This window comes from Pygocentrus nattereri, chromosome 2 (assembly GCF_015220715.1).
Source record: "Pygocentrus nattereri isolate fPygNat1 chromosome 2, fPygNat1.pri, whole genome shotgun sequence".
Lineage (NCBI taxonomy): Eukaryota > Metazoa > Chordata > Actinopteri > Characiformes > Serrasalmidae > Pygocentrus > Pygocentrus nattereri.
The window spans coordinates 13,800,647-13,812,787 of NC_051212.1; the positions used below are offsets into that span (position 1 = coordinate 13,800,647).

A 12,141-nucleotide genomic window follows, 5' to 3' on the forward strand; every position below is an offset into this window, starting at 1 on the left:
TCTCTCTCTCTCTATGTCTCTCTCTCTCTCTCTCTCTCTCTCTCTCTCTCTCTCTATGTCTCTCTCTCTCTCTCTCTCTCTCTCTCTCTCTCTCTATGTCTCTCTCTCTCTCTCTCTCTCTCTCTCTCTCTCTCTCTCTCTCTCTCTCCCAATTCAATGTTGCTTTATTGGCATGACAAATATTAACACAAAGCTTTTCTAGGGAGATTAAGAACAAAGTACAATATATACCAAAAAAAAAAGCAATAACAGATATAAAGCAAGGACAGATATAGGTGCTATAATAATAATAATAATAATAATAATAATAATAATATAATCTGGTATATTATGGCTTTATAGGTATGTATCTCTGACATGGTGTGGTCACTCACTGTCCCTCAGAGTGTGGCAGGTGTGAACGTATTGCGTTCTCCCTGTTCTCCTAGAACGTACGGCAGCTTCTCTGTGGGGGGAAGATTCTTAAACAGAGGACATGTTTTGGTGATTTTGGTGAAGAATTCTGTTCTAATGGGAGTAAATTTGGTACATTCAGTCTGAAAGTGCAACTCTGTCTCAGTGCTGTTCTGCTGGCACTGCTGGCAGTCTTTCATCCTTGGGTAGCCAAACTTCCTGTGTCTGCCCGTCTCTATGGCCAGACGGCACTGACTACTGTACTTCGTCAAGGTGGACCTCAGTTTAGGGTCAGCCAGTGTGCTCAGGTAATCTACTATGTTGTACTGACGTTTTAGTGCTGAATAACACTGCATTTTGCTTTGTGAGTTTGACTCAGTTTCCCAATAGGTCAGGTAATTCAGTTTGGGCTGTTTTGTAATTTGGTTCAGTCTAATTAGATTTACTGGTGTGTACTTGTCCCGAGCCTGTGAGGTGTTAGTGTGTGTTAGTGGGGTGTTTGTGTGTTAGTGATGTGTGAATGTGTGTTTGTGAGGTGTTAGTGAGTGTTTGTGTTGAACTGTGCTTCAGGACTAGCTGAGTGAGGGGACTGTTGCCTTTGCTCAACTCTTGGTACTGCAGGGCTTTATAATGATATGAATGGGGGTCGCTGTCTTTTAAATGTGTCCAAAATGTGATATTTGATCGCCCTTTTTTGTATTTTTATAGTGAATGGAAATCAGCCTAATTCTGCCCCTCATGTGTTGTTTGTGGCGTTTCTGTGCACCCCTGTTTTAAGACCTGAATCGCAACTCAGCTTGTTTGCTTTATGGCTAGCATTAGTGATGGCAAAAGGAGGCTTCATGAACTAACAGGGCTCTCCAGCCCAAAGGTCCACCAAAAGGATCATTACCTGGAGCCTCATTGAATCATTATTACTAGTGACACCTGCTGTGCAAAGGGATATATGACAGACTAAATTAATCCTGAGCCAGAGTATCCTGGAATGTCTATGTATAAAATAAACTATTCTTGCCACTCTGTGTCAACGAATATAAAAGTGTGTGTTTGCATGGAAATATTATTAGTTGAGTGTTGTGATGATGAACACTCAAAATAAATACATCAATGATGTACACTGAATGCAAGAGTGCCTATGGAACTGAGAGTTAATGACAGTAAATTGCAACAGAGCAGTATGGAGGAAGGGCCAAATATAACTTATTGATTCTTATTTAAAAACAGAAGCTTTTTAACTGTATTGGGGTTGAGGTGATTCCTTTTCTTTGATACAATCTCCCCAGACTTGGAGAATACCCTTTTACATGGCAGTAAGGAGGCCAGAGGCCAGAGTGCATAAAAATGTCAGTGCTAGTTGATATAAATGTGGATATTGATGTTTTAGTTTGCTCCAGTATATAAGTGGATCTTCATGTCTTGCCAGGTTTACTTCAGACAAGTAACGGTCTACTTCAATTGTTGCATCAGCCGTTGCATTTGAGCTCTGCCTGCTCTGTCCCACAGTGGTATCCAGCAGATGCCAAAGGTCATCTATAAGTGTACAAGGAAAAAAAACAACTATCAATGATTGAAATGATATAACTACTATTACTACTACTATTAATTACTATTACTGTTGTCTGAAGATTGGTTTGTGAAGTCTCTGGTAGCTGAAGGGGGGTTGAACAGAGAGTATTGCTTCATCCAATTTTGTGGAACTCAAGAATCCCAGCTTTTAAGTCTTGGGTCCAGCAGCGTAGGCATGGTCGTCACAGTTATTGCCTCTGCTTTCAAAGATCAGTCTATGACCTGGCGTACCAGATTGGCACCAAGTTGCCATGTTTGTTGTTAAGCTCTCAGTCTTGGTCTGGGTAGTGTGGCTTAGCATTTCTCCCCTGAAAGCTCTATGGTAGCCCGCTGAAATGCACAGAGAACCTGAATCATCTCTTTGATGGTGGCATACTCCAAAGATGTTGGTGGGGTTATTTCGGCCCTTAGAGCCCAGAGCTGCTCCAACTGGCTCTCTAAGGTCATACAGGCACTCCAGCATGCTATGTGTGCTATTCCACCTGGTGTCCACCTCTGTGATCATCTTAACAGTCTCTCCATCTGCTTCTGTACTTGCGTCACTGTTTCTTTTGCAGTGGTGCTGGTTCTGAAATAAGTAACCATTTTGCGACATTTTGCTCTTAACTCAGACAGACCTGGAACTTCATCAAAGGACTTTTTGACAAGTAAATTTAAAGAATGAGCAATACATAGAGCATGTCTAACATTCAAATTGTTTAAACACGCAATCATGTTGGCTGCAGCATCTGTCACTAGACATTTAGCTTTGTCCTGTATGCCCCACTCCTCCATGAACCTTGTATGAGCCAATACCTAGTTCTCAGCAGTATGGGTGCTTGGAAAATTCTCTACCCCAAGCACAATTGTCCCAAGCTGGTCCTCTGCATCAATGAAATGACAGGTCAGGTATGCTTCCATGCTGATGGAACTCCAGATGTCTGATGTGAGGCTGACAGACACAACTTGTTGTTTCTCCTTGGCCTTCTCCTTAGCCTCCTCATACTACTTGTCCACCATTGCCTTTAGTGTCTGTAAACACAAATATGAATAGTTAGTCTACTATTCATTTCATGCTCAAGTAGCAATGAAACACAATCCCTATCCCTACCATACGCACCTGTCTGGTTGGTAGAACATATGTCGGATCCAGTACACGAATGATATCCTTAAAACCCACATCTTCAACAATGGAAAAGCTTTCATTAAGAAGCAGTTTCTCTTGGATACCTTTTAAATATAATTAGGTTTATGCCCCACTCCAACCTATGAGCTGTAAAAGAAGTGAAAAGGTTTTATTTATCTGCTATAGGAGGACGGTGTGAGCCAGCAACCCTGGAAGCTGCTGATATTTGCATCTGGGCTTGAAAAACTGCCACCACTAGGCTTCCAGACTCCTCCATCCCTTGAATTCCTACATCGCGAGGCGGGAGAGAGGAGACCTGTGCTAGAAGCTGATAATAAGCTACAATTGATGATGGTAAAATAGTCATGAATCTGAAAAAATAAGCTTTCTTTTGTGACAATTTGCCTTAGAATACCCTTCCTTCCTCCATGAACTGATTAAATGAATAAAATGGTAAATGAATGAAAAATGTATTAGATTTAAAAACTGCCATGAAACAGTGTCTCAGTCATCAGGCAGTGCAGTCATAACCAGTTCATGTAGTAACTTTCTGTGAGGGATCTTTTAGAGGTGGACGTCTGGTTCCTATCACCACCACTGTGAACAATTCTGACTCAGACAGTTTCTCTAGAACGGAACGTTTCACACCAGACCGCTCTGAATGACTGCTTACATCATGACACCTTAATTATGCATTAAATTGTGCATCTCTACCATTTAATTATGCAGGAAATTGGTGGAGTTCCCCTTTAACTTAGTTTTATACATATTGTACTGTGTCTAATTAGCACTAAACTGCTTTGTGTTCTTGCATTGAGGCCCTTACATTTCATTCATGTTTATTTATGCAAAGTGTTTCATTTTATATAAATTCTGAATTATAATAAAAGTAATTATAAGTTGCATCAATTCAATAAATATTTCTATTGAAGTGTCAGTAAAAATATGAAAGCTTTTCTTACCCTAACCTTTACCAAATTTGTAAAAGATCCACGCCTTATATTTTCACTTGTGCAGGCGATTTGTCATGAGGCGTTTTGGCCCTGTTGGCTTTCCATACTCCTACACCTTGTGGAAAGCCTTCCCAGAAGAGCTGAAGCTGTTATAGCTGCAAAGGGTGGGCCGACATCATATTAAACACTAGTTACGTCCCTATGACGTATGTCTCTCTCTCTCTCTCTCTCTCTCCCCCCTCTTCTCTCTCTCTCTCTCTCTCTCTCTCTCTCTCTCTCTCTCTCTCTCTCTCCCCTTCTCTCTCTCCTCTCTCTCTCCTTCTCTCTCTATCTCTCTCTCTCTCCCCTTCTCTCTCTCCTTCTCTCTCTCTCTCTCTCCCCTTCTCTCTCTCTCTCTCTCTCTCTCTCTCTCTCTCTCTCCTTAGGAACCCGCTCACTCGTGCGTGTGATTGGCTGGAGTCCCGTAACGATGCTTGTATCTGATTGGCTGGCTGAAACTGAACGGCGTCCTTCTTCGGCTTCGCTGGATGTCCTCGAGGTTTCCTCCATGGCGGCTTGGCCGATTGTTTTTAGACCTGAATCGCAGCTCAGCTTGTCTGTTTCATGTTTCGCGTGTTGTCTGATTGTCTGTCCTCGTCTCAGATGAAATAGCCGAGCTTAACCTCCTGTCCTCAGTTCTCTCTGCGGTTAGACAGTAAAGCTCGTGATCTGCCTCTGTAAACTGTCTCTCCGCCGGGAGGCAGCAGGGGGCGCCGCTTCTTTTGCCTGAGTTCTCTCCTGTATTGGTGGAGTTGGAGAGGTGGAGTTGGAGAGGTGGGGAAGACTGGCTGGATCTTTGTTTCTTTATTTTCTCAGGTTAGTTAGTTCCCTATATTCAGGTGAATACACTACAAAGACGAGATATTTAATGTTCAAACGGATAAACTTTATTGATTTTTGCAAATATTCAAACATTTTTAATTTGATGTCTGCAACACGTTCCAAAGAAGTTGGGACAGGGGCGTGTTTACCACTGTGTTACATCACCTTTCCTTTTAACAACATTCAATAAGCGTTTGGGAACTGAGACACTAATTGTTGAAGCTCTGTAGGTGGAATTCTTTCCCATTCTTGCTTGATGTACAACTTCAGCTGCTCAACAAATCAAATTGAATGAATGAGTGAATCAAACAGTCTAATTAAATCAAGAAAAAGGAATTAAACTATTTATAAGTCATTATTGCTCAGTGAGTAATCTGCCCAGATAAAGAATCTATCTTATAAAACTATATCCCACCACTAGGTGGCGGAACAGTCCCATCATGTTCACCCTCTCAGCTCAAGTTCACCCAGTTCACTTCTATTTCACTTCTTTACTGGTCTTGCGTTTTTACCTCTATAAATGCGCTGTGTGTTCAGTATATGAGTAAAAGAAACATGAAAAATATGAACTGTGTCTTGTGCAAAGAACAAACCAGTAACGTGTTTCACGTCGTGTCTTTGTTCGAGGTGTTAAAGGCCTTTAATCCTACTTGGCCTAAATGTGGACAAAAGACAAAAGCAGACAGATCATTCACTGTAATCACTTCTCACTGATCTGTGGAAAAGGTCCTTTTAATGTGTTTATACAAATAATGAAGTACCTCATAATCGCCTGTTCAGTTCTAAGTATTCATGACGTTGTAGTACTGCTGTAAATACAAGCTTAGTGCTGCAGCGTAATTACAAGGTGTTTACCAGAAATGACTTGTCATTAGATCATATTCACCCATTCAGCGTTAGACACTTACTGTACTACACATTAAAGTGCTACAGTCTGCTTGTCTATCTGCTCTGGGATGTTTGAGATGTTCTCTTTTGCAGTGGTGCTGAACCTAAAGAAGCTTCTATATTTTAAGACTGCAAATGTAGCTTATGCAGATTAGAGGTTTAGTCTGTTCAGATCAGGAGCAAAACACAGAACATGACGTACTGAAAGAAGAGCAGATAATATCAGTTTTATCAGTGATGCAGCATGTGACCTTGTTTCTTTGGGTCCCACATACCTAGAAGAACAGACGGACAGTGTCTCTGAATGTTTGAAGAGCTGGTGGAGAATTTGTTCAGTTCATCATCAAAGTGACAGTAGATCAGTCTTTACTGAGGTCTGCACATCTGATGGTTTATAGCTGTTTCTTTCAAATGCTGTTTTCATGCTTTTTAGTTTTAGCTACTTTGCTGCTCTATGCAAGATAAAATACGATGGTCTGCAGAACGAAAAGGAAACTCCAGGATATGCTCCTCTAAAATATACGATTAATCTGGATATTAAAACACTTATGGAGCTTGCAGTCCTAATATTTGATGATGTTATTCCACAGTTTAGGAGCCATAAAAGAAAAGATTTTTTATCATCATTATAGAGACACACAGCCAGGATTCAGAGCTCCTGATGATCATCTTTTATGATTGTAGCTACACGTCCTACATGGGCTCATGCAAAAGCCCACCCAGTTTAACTGTTACTGGATGTCCTGTGTCTGGATGTCTCCTTTTCTCTCTCTCTCTGTCTGAGTGTTCTCAGGTGGACGTTGCTGCATGACTGATCTCGTTTTTCCCGGTGTGTGATTGCCTGTTCCAGTTGGCGCTGGTTATTAAAGGTCTTTGGTGTTGGCGCAATATGGAGCGGCTATTTTCTTATTTGGCTTCGCACATTTCCGCTCCCCTGGCTGCCCGCCAGTGGACAGACCAGTTACTGTGGATGATTTGCTGGCCTGCAGGTGCCTGTGGGCCAGTGAAGACACTTTATTATCATCTTGTTTCTTTTTTATGAAAGGAAACGTAGGAGAGGCCTGCCCTGGTGTTTGATCTGTTGGACGTTGTTTATTGTAGTGGTTTTATAATTTCCTTTCCCTTTCTTTGTTAGTTTAGTTAGTTATATTTTTTATTTTTATTAAGCTCTTTTGTTTGTTATTTTGGGCCTTGGGCCTCCCTGAAGTGATGTTTCCTTTATTTTTTGTGTCCTTGCTTCAGTTGACTGCTGAAAATAACTTTGATGACAGGATGAAAGTGCAAAGCATTGAATAAATTGTCAAATCTGTATTTGATGTGTTTATTATTTATTTATTAGATTTTTTTTGCTCTGGTCTGGCGTCTGAGTGGGCAGTCTTGCTTCCACTTTGTGCGTCTCACCCCTAGGAGACGTAACACAACACTGATCCCTGATTTGTAGCCTCAAAATATGAATTTGTGTCCTTATAGTAAATTGTGAGTTTGATATATTAATTTGTGGCCATATAGTATTTTGTGGGTTCAATATATACATTTTTGGCCTTATAGTAATTTGTGGCCTCAAAATATTAATTTGTGGTCTCAATATATTGATTTGTGGATGTCTGGTTCCTAGTACTACAATAGTGAACGATTCTGACTCTGTAAATTTCTCTACAGGTGCATTTCACACTGAACTACTCTGAATGATAATCACATCATTTCAGCCTCTCAGACCAAGTTCACCAGTTTACTTCACCAATCTTGTGTTTTTACCTTTCTAAACGCATTGCGTGTTTAATATATATGAAGAACATGAAGGTGAAAAATTATTACCAGCATCCTGTGCAAAAAACAAACCAGTACCAAGTTTTTATGTAGTATCTTAGTTGAAGGTGTTAAAGGCATTGAATCATATTTGGCCTAAAATGTGGACAGAAGTTTACAGGTCACTCACAGTGACCAGTTCTCATTAATCTATGCAAAAGGTCCATTTAATCCAAAATCTATACCAATAATGAAGCACCTCATAAGCACCTGTTAAATACTAAGTAATCATGGCATTGAGGTTCTGATGTAACTACCTGTTAATACTCAGTGCTACAGTTGCAAAGTATGTGCCAGAATGCAGATTAGATCATATTTACCCGTTCAGTATTAGGTATTTACTGTACTATAGAATAAAGTGCTTCTCTATCTGCTCTTGGATGTTTGAGATGTTCTCTTCTGTAGTGGCGTTAGAACTGAAAAAGGCATCGACATTTCAGGACTGCAAATGTATCTTATGCAGATTAGAGGTTTAGTCTGTTCAGATCAGGAGCAAAACACAGAACATGACGTACTGAAAGAAGAGCAGATAGTATCAGTTTTATCAGTGATGGAGAATGTGACCGTGTTTCTTTGGTTCCCATGTATCAATAAGAACAGAAGAACAGTGTCCCATAATGCTCACACGCCCGAGAGCTGGTGGAGAATTAATGTAGTTCATCCGTAAAGTGGCAGGATGACTATATAGGCATCCATGTTTACTGAGGTCTGCATATCTGATGGTTTACAGCCGTCGTCTTCATCACCTCTGCCATTGCTTTTGTTCTTGCCTTGATATTTGGAGCCCACCATAACATTAAAGGCTAGAAGGATGTAATTGGGGTCAGGTTTCAGATCAGCATTATAGAACATCCACAATAGAGAATGAATGAGATGCTTCTCCAAAATACGGCACTACTTAGGCGTCATTTTTCAGGGTTCTTGCCAGCAGTGCAGACTACACTGTAGGATGAACGCTGCTTAATTTGACTCGAAGGTGCTGCTTTTTTTTAAGTCATTGGAAATGAAAATTTAATTTGATGTAAATTACAATGTTTTTTTTTAATCCATGAAAAAGATTTTTAAGCAGGCATTGTTGTAGATTGGCATAAGATACAGACACATATCATCTCCACATAAAGACAGGAGCATTTAACTAAAAACAGCAAGCTGGTGTGGAACTTAAACACACAGAACAGCCAGTTAATGACCCCCATTTAACATCCATCTGCTTTAAACTTCATACTCAACCACAGCTTTTACAGATGGACCCCGATCAAAGCTGAATTCTCTCTCTGAACGTAGAGAAGAACAGAATGTCAGAATGTTTTGATTAAAAATGTTTATTTAGGTAAATTCCAGGAATCTGTCAAAAATGAATAATAATTAAAAAAACATTTATTTGTTAATTCCAAGCATCACTCAAAAATTAATGAAATCGTTTTTACATCATAAAATATCGATCAAGTTAGTTATAAAACCAAACTAAACAAATAAATTGCATAAGAGAATTAATTGTTATGAAACTAAAATTGGATTAAAAAGTAAAAATAAAGCAAACAAATGGGTTAAAATACAGTAAGAATAGCAATATTAAAACTTAGTACCACTGCGTTTTGTATTTTTTTTTATCAGTTAATGAATATTTTAAGCATTTGTTAAGCATAAGGATAATATGGTAATGGTTAGGCATAAGGATAATAAAAACAATAATGACTAAAACCATCAAATTAATCAAATAAACAAAAATATGACATTTTAAAAAATGCAGATTATAGAAAAATAAAAATATTACATAAAAAAGTTTAGCAATGTTAAAAGCTTTCACACAGTATGTATACAACCATGTTAGTTTACAGTGAGGTTATCACTATAATAATATTTATCATGGGTAAGAAATTAGACCTCATACTGTAGAAAATAACAAAATAAACTGTCATCACTCAAACAGCCAAAGATCATCTAACACACTAAGGCATGTTAATCTCACTGACTATTCAAAAAACCTGAATTCACTGCTGAATATTCTTAAAGTTTGAAGTCGAATTTTCATAAATGAGTTACAGTCAACAAACGAGTAACTAAGACGTTTTTCCTGTAACACAATATTTACAGAAACGTCTGAAAGAAAATAGAACTTTAAAATGTTAAAATGAACATAAAATGTTTTGAAGGTCACGTCCTGCATCTTCTGTCTGCACCTTTAAATCTCCAATCAGGCGTCACTGTAAATGACTAGTTTTGAATAGTGCAGTAAAACTGGCTTTACAACAGCATCACACTCTCTAATACACACATCTACCATTCTCACTACGAGAGAACTCAGAGGACACATCTGGACAGCTGTGTCTCTTTTCAGGGACTCCTTTTTGAGGATTTAAGGCACACAAGCTTCCTTCATGGACCTGCAAGAGAAGAGCCTTTTATTGATTTTTGGTATTTCAGATTATGTAAAGTGTAGATTTCAAATAAGGTAATTACAAATGAGAAAGTGAACAGCTTGAGTCATTTAACAGAAACGGCACCATTTCAGAAACATCACTGATTCACAGCTACTTTCATTTCTGACTTTAGTGTTTAGTAGAGGTGGGTGAACTAAAAAATCATAGTACAATGTTTTACACTATCCAGAAAAAATGATAATGTACACTCACCAAGTACTTTATTGGGGACATTTACCTTGTATCCACACTTTCTTGTCCATTTCATCAGCTCTTCATACCACACAGTTCACTTTCTAGTTCTACAGTTAGAGACATTAGACCATCTGTTTGTTTGCATTATCTATTATCCCAGCCTTACCCCATTAATCAGTGGTTAGGACCCCAACAGAACCACCACAGAGCATGTATTATTTAAGTGGATCATTCCCAGCACTGCAGTAACACTGACAAAGTGGTGGTGTGTTAGTGTGTGTTGTGCTGGTATGAGTAGATCAGATACAGCAGTGCTGCTGTCCACTCTATTAGTCACTCCTGCATTGTTGGTTTTCTTTGTAGATGTAAAGTCAGAGACGACAGCTCATCTGCTGCTGCACAGCTTGTGTTGGACACGCTCTAGTCCTTCATCAGTGGTCACAGGACCCTGTTGGCTGGATATTTTTGGTTGGTGGACTATTCTCAGTCCAGCAATGACACTGAGGTGTTTACAAACTCCAGCAGCACTTCTGTGCCTGATCCACTCAGACCAGCGCAACACACACTGACACACCACCACCACGTCAGTGTCACTGCAGTGCTGAGAATGATCCACCACCTAAATAAGACCTGCTCTGTGGTGGTCCTGTGGCCATTGATGAACAGTGTAAAAGATAGTTAACAAAGTATCAGAGAAACAGATGGACTACAGTCTGTAACTGTAGAACTACAAAAGTGCACCTATATGACGAGTGGAGCTGGTAAAATAGACCATCAGTGTAGATATAAGGTACGTGTACCTAATAAAGTGCCCAGTGAGCATATATACAAAAATTATTTACTAGTTTTGCTGCTACTGATAATAAAAATAATATAATAGTAAAGTTATATCCCATAATATTCACCCACATTAAAGCACACATCTGCTAATCTACAGTGCTGAGTCAGTGTTGCTCCATCTGTTACACATCACTGCTGAGACTGTTACTGAGCTCTGTTCTGATCAGAATCAGAATCAAGCTTTATTGGCCAGGTGTGCTGCACATACAAGGAATTTGGTTTTGGTTACAGGAGCTCACAGTGCACAGTATCAGACAAACATTCACATGTAGGGAAAGAGATAAAATGAATATAAAATACAAAATAAAATAAAACCTGCATTCCTACCTCACACACACACACACACACACACACACACACACACACACACACACACCTGTAAACCTTACACTGTGCAAAGTATGAGTCTAAAGTTAAAGTGCTGAGTGCAGCAGCAGCAGTTAAAGCGTGTATAGTGGCAGAGAAAGGGATCAGTGAGGTGACAGTCAGATAGGTGGGGTAATATGGCAGGTGAGTAAGATGCTAGAACAAACACTGGTTTGAGTGGCAGTTCCAGAGGATGGAGTTGTCTAAGTGAAAGTAAGTTACACTTCCTCTACAGAGAACAAATGTCTGCACACTTTAATACACAATTACTGTTTATCTGCTGAACTTATCATATCAGAAAAAGTAAAACCTGAAATGTGGCATTTGCCAAAGTTAGAGTACAATTTTAAAGTTATGTTGTTTAAGTTAAACTAAGCAAATAAACAGAAATTGTGCACTAAAACTGTCATATTTAAACTGTTTACTGTAGAGAATGTCTGTCTGCGTTTTTGGTTATTTTCACTTAGAAAATCAACAAAATGTAATATGATTAAGGTGATCAGACTTGTTCTGTTGCTGCTCTAGTCCTGCGTTTTCCTACAGGATTAATAACGTTTCTATCCGTCTGTCTAACTATCCTTAAACCAGACTTGGTGCAAAAGATTTATAACAATGTGTTTGTTTAGAAAAAGAGACGTTTCAATGGCTATTTAGCTTTCATGTTGATGAGCTTGAAGCTGAACAAGAAACATAGCAAAGTACTAGTTAATATCTGTTTAATATAAAAAAGAAAACGCATTCCTTTTCC

At 39.1% G+C, this 12,141-nt stretch overlaps 1 protein-coding gene across 3 annotated transcripts in view; it reads right to left on the reverse strand.

Annotated features, from left to right (window-relative positions):
- Positions 1-9,342: 9,342 nt before the first annotated feature.
- Positions 9,343-12,141, reverse strand: part of LOC108416657 (Fc receptor-like protein 5) — a 110,864-nt gene continuing 108,065 nt past the window's right edge. For all 3 annotated transcript variants that reach the window (XM_037547393.1, XM_037547395.1, XM_037547383.1), the window contains one exon: positions 9,343-9,956. The gene's annotated coding sequence lies outside the window, so the exon portion shown is untranslated. The remainder of the gene's footprint in view (positions 9,957-12,141) is intronic.